This window comes from Mustela nigripes, chromosome 10 (genome assembly GCF_022355385.1).
Source record: "Mustela nigripes isolate SB6536 chromosome 10, MUSNIG.SB6536, whole genome shotgun sequence".
Lineage (NCBI taxonomy): Eukaryota > Metazoa > Chordata > Mammalia > Carnivora > Mustelidae > Mustela > Mustela nigripes.
Genome location: NC_081566.1, coordinates 17,129,881 through 17,146,121, shown reverse-complemented (window position 1 = coordinate 17,146,121; position 16,241 = coordinate 17,129,881). Strand labels below are relative to the sequence as shown.

Sequence of the window (16,241 nt, the reverse complement as noted above, 5' to 3'; positions counted from 1 at the left end):
TATTAGTTTCCTTAGTTGCTATTATTATTACCATTAACTATTATTATAATTATTATTACCTTTAATTAGTTCAGAAAAGGTCCTACCAGAGGGTGCTTAACTGCAATTTACACACACACACACACACACACACACACACCGGCTCTTCTTCTCAGTCAAGGGGGCTCATCAGACCTCATCTGTCTGTCAGCAGGAGGCTCCCCTACCTGCTCAGGAGACACTTCTGCCAAGTACCACTCTCTCTCTCCTCCTCCAACCCAAATGATCATTTTTTTTAAGATCTGATTTTTAAGTAATGTCTACACCCAATGTGGGGGCTCAAACTCACAACCCCAAGGTCAAGACTCACATGATCTACTGAGCCAGCCAGGCGCCCCAGACAAAAAAGATCTTGTCACATACCCTCCTATATGCTGGGTACTAATCAGCATCACAGCCTCCAAGGCCATGAGCTCAACACAACACAGGCTTGTTTTTCACTCATAATCTGTTATGTCAAGTGGAGGGGCTGTTCTGTTTCATGAAATCATTCAGAAAACCAGGCTCTTTCCTAGTGGTTCCACCCATCGTCCCGGGTCTTGGGGTCCCACCTGGGCCCTCTGCATCCAGCCAGAAGGTGGGAAGAAAGCCCATGGGGGATCACGTGCAGGTTTGGGGGCCATGCTGGGCAGGGGTGTTCATCCCCTTAGCCCCTTCCCTTGGCCAGAAACTCAGTCCCATGACACCACCTTATTGTAGTGGGAGCTGTAGTCTTTCCCTGTGTCCAAGAGGAAAATAAAATCAGTTCAATGAACACAGCACTTTTTCCATGACTCCTTCTGAAGCAGAGGCTTCTCTAGGGGAACTTGAATTTCTGTTCTTAAGGGCATCCTCTTAGAAAATAGACCCAAAGCAATCTTCTGTGGGTTTCCCCTCCAAGCCCGGAGCAGATGCTGTCCCATCCGACCCAGGCAGCAGATGTGGGAGAAAGACGGTGGCTGGGAATGGGACAGAGCTGGGCCTGGCTCTCAGCTCTGCCACTAACATGGGCTGCTCAGCCCTCCTGCCTCAGTTTCCTCTTTTGCAAAGTGCAAGTTGGGGAGCAGCTGGGGGCAGCGATCTGGGCCCTCCTGTTCCCCCATAGCCCAGCCTCCGGCACCACAGAGGACTGAGGTCAGGATAGTCTGTGAATGTAATGAAGCACATACAAAATCTGGAAACCCAGAGCCCTCCCGGCCCCAACCATCGCCAACTTGATCCTTTTCATCCTAGACCCCCACACTTCTTGCTCTGATGCGGTTGGCTTGTGGCAGCTGGGAGCCAAATAGGAGAAGAATCGGTTGTTTCCTGAGCTCCTACAGACTCTGTCCCTAGTTGCAAACCTTTCTGGGACATATTCTGAAACTAGAGGCTTTGGCCTAACCACTAGCTTTGAAGCAAACAAACAAACAAAAACCAGGGCTTAAGCCTGCTCCGTGCACACCTTGCTTTAAAACAATTACTCGGGAAACATAAGGCAATGCCCACCTTGCTCACCCCTCCTGATGTCACAAGGTACCTTCAGCTGTGCTGGAAGCAGGAGGCACTGTTCTCCCGCAACACACACTGCCCCAGCGGCAGTGTTCGGTGCTTGGGCTACCCCGGCTGAGGGCGTGCATGTTGCTAGGAGAATCTGAAGTTGAGTTTAAATTTGCAACCTTTCTTCACGGCCACTGCCTTTCCCCAACTGCAGACAGACACCCACTCCACAGCAGCACCCACAGCCCCGGGCCCCGCAAGGAAATCCCCAGCTCACAGAAGACTAGGGTGCCTCTTTTTCCCCCTTTTTTTTTCTCTCTTGATTTTCAAACTGATTCAACAACCACACAAATTAACCAGAAGTATAAAGAACTATCCAGGGGCGCCTGGGTGGCTCAGTGGGTTAAAGCCTCTGCCTTCGGCTCAGGTCATGATCCCAGGGTTCTGGGATCGAGCCCCACATCGGGCTCTCTGCTCAGCAGGGAGCCTGCTTCCTCCTCTCTCTCTGCCTGCCTCTTTGTCTACTTGTGATCTCTGCCTGTCAAATAAATAAATAAATAAATCTTTAAAAAAAAAAAAAAAACTATCCAGTAAGCAATACCAAGTGACCCACTATGGCCAGGCATCGTTCTGGGGGACACAGCTATGAAGAAAAGAGGCAAGCCCTTGCACTTGCCTGCATCCGAAGGGAGGGGGATGATAAACAAAGAGGGAGACACGACATCTGCCAGGGTTCCCCAGACAAACACAACCAGTGGGGATTCTGTGTGTGTGTGTGTGTGTGTGTGGGTATGGACAGACATAAGGAGATTTATTTCAAGGAACTGGTTCATGTGATTGGGGCGAATGGCCCAGGCTGAAATCTGTAGGGCAGGCTGGCCAGCTGGAAACTCCCACCAGAACTGGGGCTGCAGTGTTGAGGCAGAATTTCTTCCTCCATTGGGAAATTTCAGTTTTGATGTAGAGGGCCTTTCAACTGATTAGACGAGGCCCACCCGAGCTATCCAGAGTAATCTCCTTCCTTCAAGTCAGCTGATTGTAGATGTTCCCACAGCTACAAAGTATCTTCCCAGCAGCACCAGGTGAGTGTTTGACTGAGTAACTGGGTGCTACAGCCTAGCCACAGTGACACAGAAATTAACCAGGACAGCGCTATACAACTGCGTAGGGCAGTGATATGTGGACGGGGGAAGGGGAAAACAGAGTGAGGGGGTCAGGGAGCCCCAAGCAGAGGCACAGCAGGAGACCTGCTGTGGAAAATACAGCACATCGCTCAATATGAACCTGAATGTTCAATAAGCATCCCCAGGTGATCGGCTCAAAAAGCACAAACACTTCACATAGTTATGCATCTCCTTAATCGTGACGGTGCTGCTTGGTGACCAAGACAGGAGATGCCATGTGTAGAGCTCTGCAGATCAGACCCCTGCTGCCATGGCTTCCTGCCCTTCACTGTCCTGCCTGTGCCCCTCAGGTCCCCAGGGCGCTCTGGCCCTCGGGCCCTCCCCCCACACACCTCCAGCCTCTTTCTTCTCTGAGCTCCTCACCTGTGTGCCCCTCTTCCTGCTCGGTTGCTGACACTCCTAGCCTGAGCCTGCCTCAGGGCCTTTGCCCTTTCTGTTTCTGCAGCCTGGAGAGTCTCCTCTGCACTATGTCCTCGGCCCTCTCACTGGCATTCGGCTTGAAAAGGCCAACCACACAATCAGTTAGCACCTCCCTGTCACTCCCTGTGCTTTGTCTCACAGCACTTTCCAGAAATATGTATTTCTTTGTTAATCATCTGTCTCCTCTCTCTTGAATGTAGGGAGCAGGAACCCTGGGTTTCACGTAGAGGGGTGGTAAAATAACAAAATTTACCACTGAAAGTGCACAATTCAGTGACATTTAGTACTTTTACAAGATTATGCAGCCATCACCACCACCGAGTTTCAGAACATTTCATCACGTCAAAAGGGAAGCCCAGACCCATTAAGCAGTCACTGACTGTTCCTCTACCTCCAGCCCCTGGCCATCAATAGTCTGCTTTCTGTTTTTCTGTCTTCATGGATCTGCCTATTCTGGACATTTCATATAAATGGAATCACACAAGGAAACAAAAGCAAAAATGAACTCGTGCGACTTCATCAAGATAAAATGCTTCTGCAACAAAGGAAACAGTCAACAAAACTAGAAGACAACCTATGAATGGGAGAAGATATTTGCAAAGGACATATCTGATAAAGGGTTAGTATCCCAAATCTATAAAGAACTTATCAAATTCAACACCCCAAAAATAAATAATTCAGTTAAGAAATGGGCAGAAGACATGAATAGACCTTTTTCCAAAGAAAGCTTGGATGGCTAATAGCACATGAAAAGAATGCTGAGCTTCCCTCATCTTCAGGGACATACATATCAAAACAAGGAGCTATCACCTCACTCGTGTCAGAATGGCTCAAATTAACAACATAAGAAACAACAGGTGTTGACAAGCATGTGGAGAAAGGGGAACCCTCCTACACTGTTGGTGGGAATGCAAGCTGGTGCAGCCACTCTGGAGAACAGTATGGAGGTTCCTCAAAAAATTAAAAATAGAGCTACCCTATGATCTAGCAATTACACTTCTAGGTATTTACCCAAAGGATACAAAAATACAGATTCAAAGAGGTGCATGGGCCCCAATGTTTAGAGCATTATCAACAGTAGTCAAATTACGGAGAGAGCCCAAATGTCCATTGACTGATGAATGAATAAAGATGATTTTGAAGTGTGTGTGTGTGTAAGTGCCCATCACTTGTTAAACACCAAGGTGTACATCAGCTGATCAACGGATAAAGAGGATGTAGTATATATACATATACATACACAATGGAATATTACTCAGCCATCAAAAAGAATGAAATCCTGCCATTTACAATGACATGAAGGGAGCTAGAGTATATTATGCCAAGCAAAATAAGTCAGAGAAAGGTAAAGACTAGAATTTCACTCATATGTGGAATTTAGGAAACAAAACAGATGAACAAATGGGAAAAAGAGAGAGAGAGAGAAGCAAACCATAAGAGACTCTTAACAATAGAGAACAAACTGAGGGGTGATGGAGGGAGGCGGATGGGAGGTGGGCTAGATGGGAGATGGGCATTAAGGAGGGCACTGGTGTCGGGCGCAAGTGATGAATCCCCTAATTCTACTCCTGAAACCAATATCACACTCTATGTCAATAAAAATTTTTTAAAATAAAATTTTAAAAAATAAAAAAATAAAATTTAAAAAAAAACAGAAAAGGTTAACTGTGGCATACATTTTGCTAAATTTCATATTCATATATCTTCTGCCTATAGCTAATACATACACAAAATTTTCTTTAAATCCAGGTGGGTTGCTAACCCATAAATAGGAAATAACTGTGCTGAGAGGTGTAGAGGTGTATACATTGCACACAAATAAAAAATAGCTCTTACTTTTTATGTCTTTTTTACTGGTCAGGATTTTTAAGTATTTTAATTTTTTTATTTATCTTATGACTTTTGGGCTTGTGATAGAATGATCTCCCTCACTCTAATATTTTTAAAATGTGATTTTTTTAAATGTAGCATGTCAAGTAAATAATTTCATCGTGAAGACTTTTTAAAAAACATTTTATTTATTTATTTATTTATTTATTTATTTATTTATTTATTTGACAGACAGAGATCACAAGTAGGCAGAGAGGTAGGCAGAGAGAGAGAGAGGAGGAAGCAGGTTCCCTGCTGAGCAGAGAGCCCGATGCAGGGCTTGATCCCAGAACCCTGGGACCATGACCTGAGCTGCAGGTAGAGGCTTTAACCCACTGAGCCAACCAGGCGCCCCTTTCGTGAAGACTTTTAAATACAAATCACTATTATACACATAAATAGCCACAGCCATTGCCAAAAACTAAAAATCCGTAGTTTCTGGGATTTAAATACATTCTTAAAAAATTGGCATTTTATGAGAAAGTAGCTGATAAATTCTTGACATATATTCTACATTTTAAAGTCACTAGGACAATTAGATGATATCTTGTCCAAAAAAATATATATATATATGTAAAACATAATTCCTGACAGTTTTCGGAGTTAACTCTTACAAGTTATCACTATAGAAAAAATAATCTGCTGGTGCCTTTCACTGGCCTGGCTGGACACAAACCATCTTTATATTTGAATCCCGTTACAGTTTCTATTTAGCAGATTGATGTCTTGTGATGGTGCATAGGCATAAAACCTACTGTTCTTTAAGAAAATTATAAAAATAAGTAAATAAATGGCATCCTAGAGTCTGTGACTTTTTGTGTCCGACTTCTGTCCCTCAGCATCATGTTTTTGGGGCCGTGCACCTTGTAGCAGATAGCGGTACATCATTCCTCCTCCCACGGACTCATACCCCATTGTATGGAAAGGCCACATTTTGTTCAGCCACAGGTCAGCGGGTGGACCTCTGGGCTGTCTGTACCTTTTCCTATTTGAACGATGCTCCAGTGAACATTCACATACAAGTGTCTGTGTCTAGGCAGTGGCAAAATGGGCCCTTCTGAATTCTCATGCAGCCCCAGGATGCCGCCCACAGCACAACACCATTATCTTCAGGTAAAGTCTGATTAGTAGGATAACATGCCAGACGTTTCTTTAGATAGGATAAAATCTTCCATTTCACAATTAAGACTCTAAAAAAGAGAACATCCCTGACACTAGCTTCCTCAGTCCCTGCAACCTGGGGGGCTTAAAGCAGCAGAAACATAGCCTCTCAAGGTTCCAGAGGCTAGAGGTCTGAAATCCAGGTGTGGGATGGCAGGGCCCTGCCACCTCTGAGGGCTCTAGGGCAGGCTCTTCCCTTGCCTCTTCCTAGCTGTGGGGGTTTCCACATTTCTTGCTGCTCTTTGACCACAGCTGCATCTCCCCAGTGTCTTCCCCAGCATCTCCACGTCATCTTTTTCTAAGGACGCCAGTCACAGTGCATTAAGAGCCCTCCCTACTCCAGTGTGACCTTGTCTGAACTAAATTACATCTGCAATGACTTTATTTTCAAATAAGGTCCCATTCTGAGGTACTGGAAATTAGGTCTTCAACATATCTTTTGGGTGCCACAATTCAACTCATAACCTTGGAGAAGGTAATGGGATACATATCTTTGATTATACTAAAGTGTAAATGACTGATAAGGTATGGGGAGAAGAGGTGGGGACTGCCATGCAGAAGAAGTGGTGGGAGGACCATGCATAGGCCACGAATAGACGGGTGGTTCCACTAATGGGGAGAAGTGGGGTAAGAGGGCCAAGGATGGAGCCACGAAGACTGGTTTCTTTTTCTTTCTCCTGATTTAGCGGAGGGCTGATACTTCAGTGGGTGCAGCCACAGAACAGATAAAGAAGGTGGTAGCTCAGGTCTCCTAGAGGGATCCCTTTAACACTCAGACCAGTTCATTCCTTTGCTCAAAACCCCCCAAGGGCGCCCTTGGCAGGTGACCTAAAGTCCATGAGGCCCCTCATCACCCACCCTCTGCCTCCACACACATGCTTAGCACTGCCCCTCCCCCCACCCCACGCCATCCCAGCCACATTGGGCTCCTTGTTGTCTTGGAAAATGTCTGGCAAGCGTCCTGCCCCTGAGCCTTTGTCCTGACATTCCTCTTGCCTGGAATGTTCTACATCCTTCAGAGATCACTGTGGCTCACTGTGAACCCCTTGAGGGCAACACTTCGAGTTGTGTGCTCACCACTATAGCCCAGGCCCCCAGAGCATCCTCTGGCATGGATTAGGTGTTCAGGAAGTTTTCATCAGACGAAGGAAACTGCTTCTGCCCCACCATGTGTCTGGAGGGCCTGGTAGCTACTTAGGGGACCTTTGTGATGATAGGGCTTTCCTGGGTAATCCAGAGAGTCGCCCCATCTCACGATTCTTAACTTAATCACAACTGCCAGGGTGCTGCGTGCCTCAGTGGGTTAAGCCTCTGCCTTCGGCTCAGGTCATGAATTCAGGGTCCTGGGATCTAGCTGACATCGGGCTCTCTGCTCAGCAGGGAGCCTGCTTCCCCCTCTCCCTCTGCCTGCTGCTCTGCCTACTTGTGCTCTCTCTCTGTCAAATAAATAAATAAAATCCTTTTTAAAAAATGCTATAAATCAATCAATCGATCGATCGATCCATCACAACTGCCAAGTGTCCTTTGCCATGTGTGGTGATACTCCCAGGTGCCGGGGGTTAAGATGTGGCTATATTTGGGGGCCAGCACACACTGAGTCATATTCTGAACCGTGTTTTCTGGCAAAAGAGGCCAAGGGATACCCCAGCTCAGCCCTGCGTGATGACAAGGACTGCAGGCCAGCCCCGACACCATCATCACCCCTGACTGGCTGTGAGGCCCGACCACGGACACTCGGTGTTCTCATCCATGAAGTAGAAATGATGTCCCCAATGGAGGGTTACCCCTATCTGTGATCCCCCAAATCTTGGCATAACTTTATAAGATATCCTTGATGTGGAAGAATCTTGATAACAATGGAACCACAAAGAATCAGAGATCATGGGTATAAGAATCTCTCAACTTTTAACACCGGTGACAATTTTGTGGCTAATGGAGAGTCACAGTTGCTTCAGACAGAGGGATGCCATTAGCAAAGACTAGTGAACCTAAGAGGCACTCTAGTCTGGTTAATTGGTTGGATCATTTATTCATCAAGGATCAGAGTACCTGGTAATAGCCAGGTTCTGCTGTGCAAGGAAACAGACATTTAAATGTAAAACAGAGTATTAATGTAAATGTAAAAACAGGATCCCATCTCTTGGGCTCACCGTCTAATAAGGAAGGTAAACCTGTACCCAGGTCATTACAAGGCAGTGTAAGATGTGCTCACAAGCTCTGTGTCCCAGGGGCTGGGGCGGAGCAGGCGGAGCAGCCGGCTCTTCCTGGGACAGTCAGGAAGGCTGCTCACACACCTGGAAGGTGAGCAGGCAAGGGCAGGTGAACAAAGGGGTGAAGGGAATGAAAGCAGAAGGGCAGTATAAAATGCAGAGAGGGCAATACGAGGCTACCTCAAGAAGCAAGAAGTCTCAAATAAACCACCCAACTTACACCTAAAGGAGCTTGAAAAAGAGCAAACAAAATCCAAATGGTGGAAAAACCGGACAGCTCCGTGCAAAAGAATGAAACTGGACCACTCTCTTCCATCACACACAAAAATAAACTCAAAATGAATTAAACATCTAAATTTGAGAGCTGAAACCACAAAGATCACTGAAGAAAACAAAGGCAGTTATCTCTCTGACATTAGCTATAGCAACATTTTTCTAGCTATGTCTCTTGAGTCCAGGGAGATAAAAGCAAAAACAAACTATTGGGACATCATCAAGATAAAAAGCTTCTGCACAGCAAAGGAAACAGTCAACAAAACTAAAAGGCAGCCTACTGAATGGGAAAAGATATTTGCAAATGACATATCTGATAAAGGGTTAGTATCCAAAGCATACAAAAAAAAAAACTGATAAAACTCAACACCCCCAAAACAATCCAATTTAAAAATGTGCAGAAGACATCAAGTCATTTCTCCCGAGAAGAATGCAGATGGTCAACAGACACATGACAAGATGCCCAGCGTCACTCATCGTCAGGGAGATGCAGATGAAAACCACAAGGAGATACCACCTCACACCTGTCAGAACGGCTAAAACCAAAAACACAAGAAACAACAAGTGTTGGTGAGGATCTAGAGAAAAAAGAATCTTTATGCACTGTCGCTGGGAATGCAAACTGGTACAGCCACTGTGGAAAACAGTGCGGAGTTTTCCCAAAAAATTAAAAATACAGCTACCCCATGATCCTAGAATTGCATTACTGGGTTTTTACCTAAAAAATGCAAAAATGCTAATTCAAAAGGATACACGCACCCGTAGGTTTATTGCAGCATTATTTACAGTAGCCAAACTATGGAAGCAGCAGTCCATGCATAGACGAATGGATAAAGAAGATCACACACACACACACACACACACAGACACACACACACACACACACAGGAATATTACTCAGCCATAAAAAAGGATGGATCTTGCACTTGCAACATGGATGGAGCTAGAGGGTATAACGCTGAGCAAAATAAGTCAGTCAGAGAAAGACAAATACTGTATGACTTCCCTCATTTGGAATTTAAGAAACAAAATAAACAAGCAAAGGGAAGAAAAGAGAAGGAGAGAAACCTAGAAAAAGACTCAACTGTAGAGAACAAACTGATGATTACCAGAGTGGGTGGCGGACGGGGGAACAGGGGAGAGGGATTAAAGAGAGCACTTATCATGGTGCGAGAAATATGAAATAACATGAAATGAGTGCTCACTTTGGCAGCACATATCCCCAAATTGGAACAATACGGAGAAGATTAGCGTGGCCCCTGCTTAAGGATGACACACAAATTCGTGAGGCGTTCTGCACTTTGCGCAGTTTCCCCAGGGAACCGCCATGCTTGGAGGATTAACGCAGAGGAAAGAGTATGAGTGGAAGCCCCCATGTGCAGCGCTGGATAATGAAATTGTGATATCTGACTAGAAAAATATACATATAGATTTTTTTAGATTGCTATTTATTTGACAGAGAGACAGAGATCACAAGTAGGCAGAGAGGCAGGCAGAGAGAGAGAGGGAGAAGCTGGCTCCCCACCGAGGAGAGAGCCCGATGCGGGGCTCCATTGCAGGACCCCGAGGCCAGGACCCAGGCCAAAGGCAGAGGCCCAACCCACCAAGCCACCCAGGCACCCCAGAAAAATATATTTTTAGTGAAATTAAAAATTAAAAGTGAAATTTAAAAAGAAAGAAAGAAAGAAAAGAATCTCAGGAGATGGCTGGGCTCCTGGTGTCAGAGTTCAGGGAATCTCGACCTCCAGACCAAGCCTTGACCAGAAGCAGCTCCAGCTCGCACCACAGTGTTACACACGGGAACAGCCCCAGACCGTTCCCCATCCTCCCCTCCTCGGCGCCTCACCACACCCCACAGGGCCAGCAGAAGGGGCCTTAGAGCTCTGGTCCCTTGTTCCCCCGCACACTGCTGGGTTCGGCCCTGTCCTTTGAAGGAAAAACTTCCCTGGACGGTCCAGGCGGTGGCAGCCGGTTCCCACCCGGCAGCCTGGGGTTGCAGGTGTCCAAACTCCTAATGCACTTTGGCCTTCAGGAACCACGGAAACGGGGCAACTGGGTGGCCCAGCTGGCTGAGCTCAGATCGTGACCCCAGGGTCCTGGGATGGAGCCCCGCATCAGGCTCCCTGTTCGGCTGGGGAGTCTGCTCGTCCCTCTGCCCCTCCCCAACTTGTGCTCTCTCTCTTTCTCTCTCTCTCAAATAAATAAATAAATAATCTTTACCAGAAGCAGCAGCAGCAGCAGCAGCCACCTAAAGACAGGGAAAGTGAGGTCAGAAGACATCCTTTTGATGTCCGCAGCTATCTGATCATTAGCAGACTTGCTCAGCTCCTAGCCCTCAGATTAATTGTGGGGGTGGGTCCTGAAACCCTGTGAGGCCAGTGCAGGAGCCCTCAGTAAACACCAGTGCTCTCCCCACCTGCTGCCTCTGGAGGGATCTCGTGCAGTCCCCTGAGGTCTCTGAGCCTCAGTCCGGGGTTAAAGGAGCCGCTCGCTGGCCGGACCACCTCGAAATACCCAGATGAGGTAAGGTGTATGAAGGTCATCTTAAAACAACGATAAGATACCACACAGATGTTTTATGTGAAAAAACAATGAGGAATAAAGAAAACAAAATAAAATAATGTGTTAGGTGACATTCTAGTTCTAAATATGTCTCTGTTCTAAAACGCACCTGGGATTTTGGTTTTTATTCAAGTGCAGTGAGACCAACAGATCAGGGGATGACTGCCATTGAAAATCTGGTTTGTTACTTCTAGTTTGTCACTACCCCTCCCCGAGGAGGAGGGGGCACGGACACCACACCAGGCCACACACGGTTGGTCAGGAGGCAGAAAGAGTGAGGAGAAAGCGTGGCCATGAGTCCTCCCTGTGGCTTTCGCGGGAGGGAATGAAGAAGCAAGACAAGCAGGCTGAGCAGGTCTAGGGTTAGATAGGTTGGATAAGCTCAGCAGGCTGTGGGGATGGAGCCTCGTGGTCTAGTACTTGGCCCCCGGGTGATGAGGAATATTACCTCCTGGGATGGAAGAGCCAGATGGAGGAGGCAGTTTGGAGTCTGGGCCTTGGAATGGTTAGTTTGCAGACAACAGGCAGGGCTCTGGGCAAGTCTTTTGCTATCTCCAGGAGCTGGCTGATCCTGGAATGGCATTCTCACCCCAGCTCCAGATGTCTCTGCATCAAGAATGCAGAAAATGAGAAAATATAATTAGGGCGCCTGGGTGGCTCAGTGGGTTAAGCCTCTGCCTTCGGCTCAGGTCATGATCTCGGGGTCCTGGGATCGAGCCCCACATTGGGCTCTCTGGTGAGTGGGGAACATGCTTCTCCCTCTCTCTCTGCCTGCCTCTCTGCCTACTTGCGAACTCTCTCTCTCTCTCTGTCGAATACATAAATAATCTTTAAAAAAAAATTATTAATATACTCTGTGCCCAAACTTCCCTTTTTATAAAGATAGCAGTCACATTGAAATGGAGCTCACCCTAATGACCTCTGTTTAACTTGGTTACCCCTGGGAAGACCCTATTTCCAAATATGACCCCATTCTGAGGTACTGGGGATTTCAACATACCTTTTTTAGAGGACTTCATTCAACCCCTACAAACAAGGAACAGTAAGCTTTTTCAGCAAAGGGCCTGACAGTGAACGTTTTAGACTAGAGCCGCATGACTACTCAGCGGCTGCTGTAGCAAGAAAGCAGCCATAAACAATATATAAAGAAATGAGCATGGTTGTGTTCCGATAAAACTTACTTACAAAAAGGGTGCCTGGATGGCTCAGTTGTTGAGCTCAGGTTGTGATCCCGGGGTCCTGGGTCCAAGCCCATTGTGGGGCTCCCTGCTCAGCGGGAAGCCTGCTTCTCCCTCTCCCACTCCCCCTGCTTGTGTTCCCTCTCTCACGGCGTCTCTCTCTGCCCAATAAATGAATAAAAGTTTTAAAAGTAAAGAAATAAAAATAAATAAAAAATTTAAAAATAAATAACTAACTTACAAAACCAGGCAGTAGGCCAGACACGGCTCACAGGCCACAGTTTAAGAAACAGATTTTCAAAACAAGTTTAAAAAAAAAAAAAAAAAAAAAGAGCTTATGCAGTCTTTCTGAGAGAGGGAATTCAGCCAGGGAAACAGGGGTCAGGAGCAAAATCTGAGTTCCCAGAAGGGCTAGGTTAAAGTCAAGGTAGGCCTAGCCCAGGCTCTAGCTCAGAATTCCACCCCAGAATCAGAAACACGAGAAGGAGAGAGGGCAGAGCAGGCTGGCTCCCTCCCAGCGCTCCCACCGAGTGAATTGCCAAGACTCACAGGTCATGGAGGCGGGGAGGCAAACCCAGGAGATCTCACTGAGGATGAGTTTGTGACCACTAGGTCCACCCACACCTTCCAGGTGGCAAAGAGGGGAGGGATCTGCAGCCAGAAGACAAGAGGGTGGGGGCCGAGCATCTAAAGGGCCAGAGAGCCTGTTAAGAGGGGCAGAGGGCAGAACCCCAAGGTTCATCAGAGTCCGTGACCGTGGGGCTTGCCGCTGAAACTTATTTAGGGAAGGGGCTTTGTTAATGCCCTTCCCACAAAAGCAAATCTTTACTCTGAGTCAACCAAGGCTCTATGAAGTGTATTAAATATAAATTAATAAAATATATATATATAAATTAATAAATAAACACTCAGGGTTGCAAAGAAATAGAAGCAGAGAGGTCAGGAGACTAATGGCAAGTTGCTGACGGAGGTTTAGTTTCACCCTTCTTGGCCTGTTGTCTTCACACCTCATTGACCATCCACTAAAGCAATGGCTGGACCATTAACCCGGATGTGTAGGCAGATGCCTCCCTTGGGCACAATTTTTGACCTGGGTCCTTTCATTCATACTAAGTGTAATTGCTTGCTTCCGAGCTGGGTAATTGGGATTACACTCCACTATTTAAATACAGAGGGGGAGAACCCCAGGCTCCACATTTTCTGTGCATCTTTCTAATAATACAAACACCATCTGCCCCCCAACCGCAGGCAAGATACTATATTCAAACTTGAATTTTTTAAAACCGATAAAAGGCCAATGGCTTAATTTACAGAAGATTTTGCCGTAGGATTTCTTAAAGAGTGAGCTCCCAGAGCAATCAAAATTATTCGATATACAAAATTTCAATTTGCTAGCATTTTTTTCCCCGTTTCCCACCCCAAGAGTAAGGGTTATATATGAAAAAGAAACAGAACTGCTAATGAGCACCCTAGTGGCAGCCCAGTTAGAGAGCTAAAGACTTGAATTTATAAGCAGGGTGAGCAGAAGGCGTATTTTTTTTTTTAAGATTTTATTTATTTATTTGACAGACAGAGATCACAAGTAGGCAAAGAGGCAGGCAGAGAGAGAGAAGGAAGCAGGCTCCCCATCGAGCAGATGCGGTGCTCGATCCCAGGACCCTGGGATCATGACCTGAGCTGAAAGCAGAGGCTTTAACCCACTGAGCCACTCAGGCGCCCCCAGAAGGTATATTTTAAGGACACTTTGAAGATCAGCCTCAAAGCCTGGGATGGGCTGCGACAGATCAGGACATGCACAGACAGGTGAGCCAAAGGGGGGGGGGGGGTCAATCAGAGAAGGGGGCTAAAGGGACCAGACCCCAGTCTAGAGCCACGGCCAAGTAGACCCCCCACTGAATACAGAGGGGAGAGCCCCGGTTGCCTCCATGCCCTAGCCATATACAGTGAGACAAACCTACCCAGCCCACTCCAGATGCTGCTTGCTGTAGAGTTTGGGAAGACATTAAACACCTTGCCCATAGAACAGTGGCTTCTCTTTAGAACTTCATCAGCTTCTGGGGCTCTGCATTAAAAACCAGGCACGTGGGGCACCTGGGTGGCTCAGTGGGTTAAAGCCTCTGCCTTCGGCTTACGTCATGAACTCAGGGTTCTGGGATCAAGCTCCACATCGGGCTCTCTGCTCAGCGGGGAGCCTGCTTCCTCCTCTCTCTCTGCCTACTGTAATCTCTGTCTGTCAAATAAATAAATAAAATCTTTAAAAAAACAAAAAACAAAAAACCAGGCACGTGAAAATACAAGGTCCTCTCCCTGCTATGTGGCAACCAAGCGTGTAGGCTCGGTTGAGTAGTCATTTGTTACTAATTATTGCTCAGACTTGGTTTTTGCTCTTGATTTACTCTCTGTGTTGTGATTTTCAGAGTAAATTCAAGGTTACCCCTCTATTCATATCAGGCTCACTCACTTGCATTTCCTTATGCTTTTTTGAGGCAGACAGAAAGGTGTAGAGATGCCATGCCAACCAGCGCCCAGGAGCCTCCCCACACAGGTGTGTGTCCATTTGTGACCATCGATCGTCGCAGCCAGGGGAAAAAGCCACCTCGCTTGCCAGCTCGCAGAATTTTGTGCATCACACAGCATCAGTGAAGTGTGCACAAAAAGCGCAGGGCCCTGAGAGGATTGCAAATGCTTTATTTGCAAAATAAGACCACTTGATCAATAATTGATGATCTGCTGTGACCATGATTTCATAGAAGAATGAACATATGAACACTGACAAAGTCAGAAGGACAACCTCTCAAACAAGACAGGTAATAATCTTACATTCACTTTATATATTAGAAAACATGGCTCATGTTTTTCTCATTTGGCTGCAGATTGGTGAAAACGTTCCTTGGGAACCTACAAACATCAGTGCAACAACAGGGTCAGACAGAGTTTAGAAACGACGCTCTAGACCTTGGCTGTCCAGTTCAGGGGCCACTAGGCACGTGTGGCTGTTGAGCACCTGCATGCAATGTGGCTGGTCTGAACTGAGATGTGATGAAATTGTAAGATTCACACCAGATTTCAAAAACATAGTACAAAAAATGTATAATATGTCTTAGTAATTTTTATATTGATTGCTTATTGAAATAATATTTGGGCTATATTGATGTATCATTAAAACGAATTTAACATGTTTTACTTTATTAAGAATGGAGCTACTAGAAAATTCTAAAGATTTATTTATTTACTTTAGAGAGAGTACACAAGCAGGGGGAGGGTCAGAGAGAGAGGGAGAGAAGCAAACTCGCCTCTGAACCATGACAGGGCTCGATCTCATGACCCCAAGATCGTGACCTGAGCAGAAATCAAGAGTCAGACGCTTAAGTGGCTGAGCCATCAGAGGCACCCCGAGGCTACTAGAAAATTCCAAATTACTATGTGACTCACATTATATATCTGTTGGACAGTGCTGCCTAGATGGTCAGCATCAATTGAAGAATGTTTTATGCCACAGAGGTCGATTACAACTTTGGATTCTACGTATATATATCTTACATATTTGACATTGAAAGATCAAATAAATAGGACTTAGATTTATGTCTCCATGCAGAGCAGGGAAGTTATGACGACAAGAACATTAATATGTTCAAGACAGATTGGTGCTGGGGCAGTTTTGTTTGCTGTTTCAGATTATATATTTGATGCCCACTGTGGCCACTAGAGGGCAGCAGCGTATATAAAAATGTGAGTTTTCCTCTAACCATGAGCTCCAGTAGACCCCACAGGCGGAACCATTACAAGGCAGGTCCTCAGTAATTATGAGAGCTGATCTTCTTGCCCTCCCTCTTAAGTGTCAGGCCTTGAGAAAAGGGAGAGACCATGGAGGACTGTAGAACCCTTAA

At 46.1% G+C, this 16,241-nt stretch overlaps 1 long non-coding RNA gene and 1 other non-coding gene across 2 annotated transcripts in view; one reads left to right on the top strand and one right to left on the bottom strand.

Annotated features, from left to right (window-relative positions):
- Nucleotides 1-12,508, bottom strand: part of LOC132026080 (uncharacterized) — a 129,095-nt gene extending 116,587 nt beyond the window's left edge. Inside the window, exon 1 of the long non-coding RNA XR_009406762.1 lies at nt 12,358-12,508. This is a non-coding gene — a long non-coding RNA (uncharacterized LOC132026080). The remainder of the gene's footprint in view (nt 1-12,357) is intronic.
- Nucleotides 9,812-9,918, top strand: LOC132026378 (U6 spliceosomal RNA). Its single transcript, XR_009406891.1, has one exon. It is a non-coding gene; the product is annotated as a U6 spliceosomal RNA (small nuclear RNA).
- Nucleotides 12,509-16,241: the final 3,733 nt, after the last annotated feature.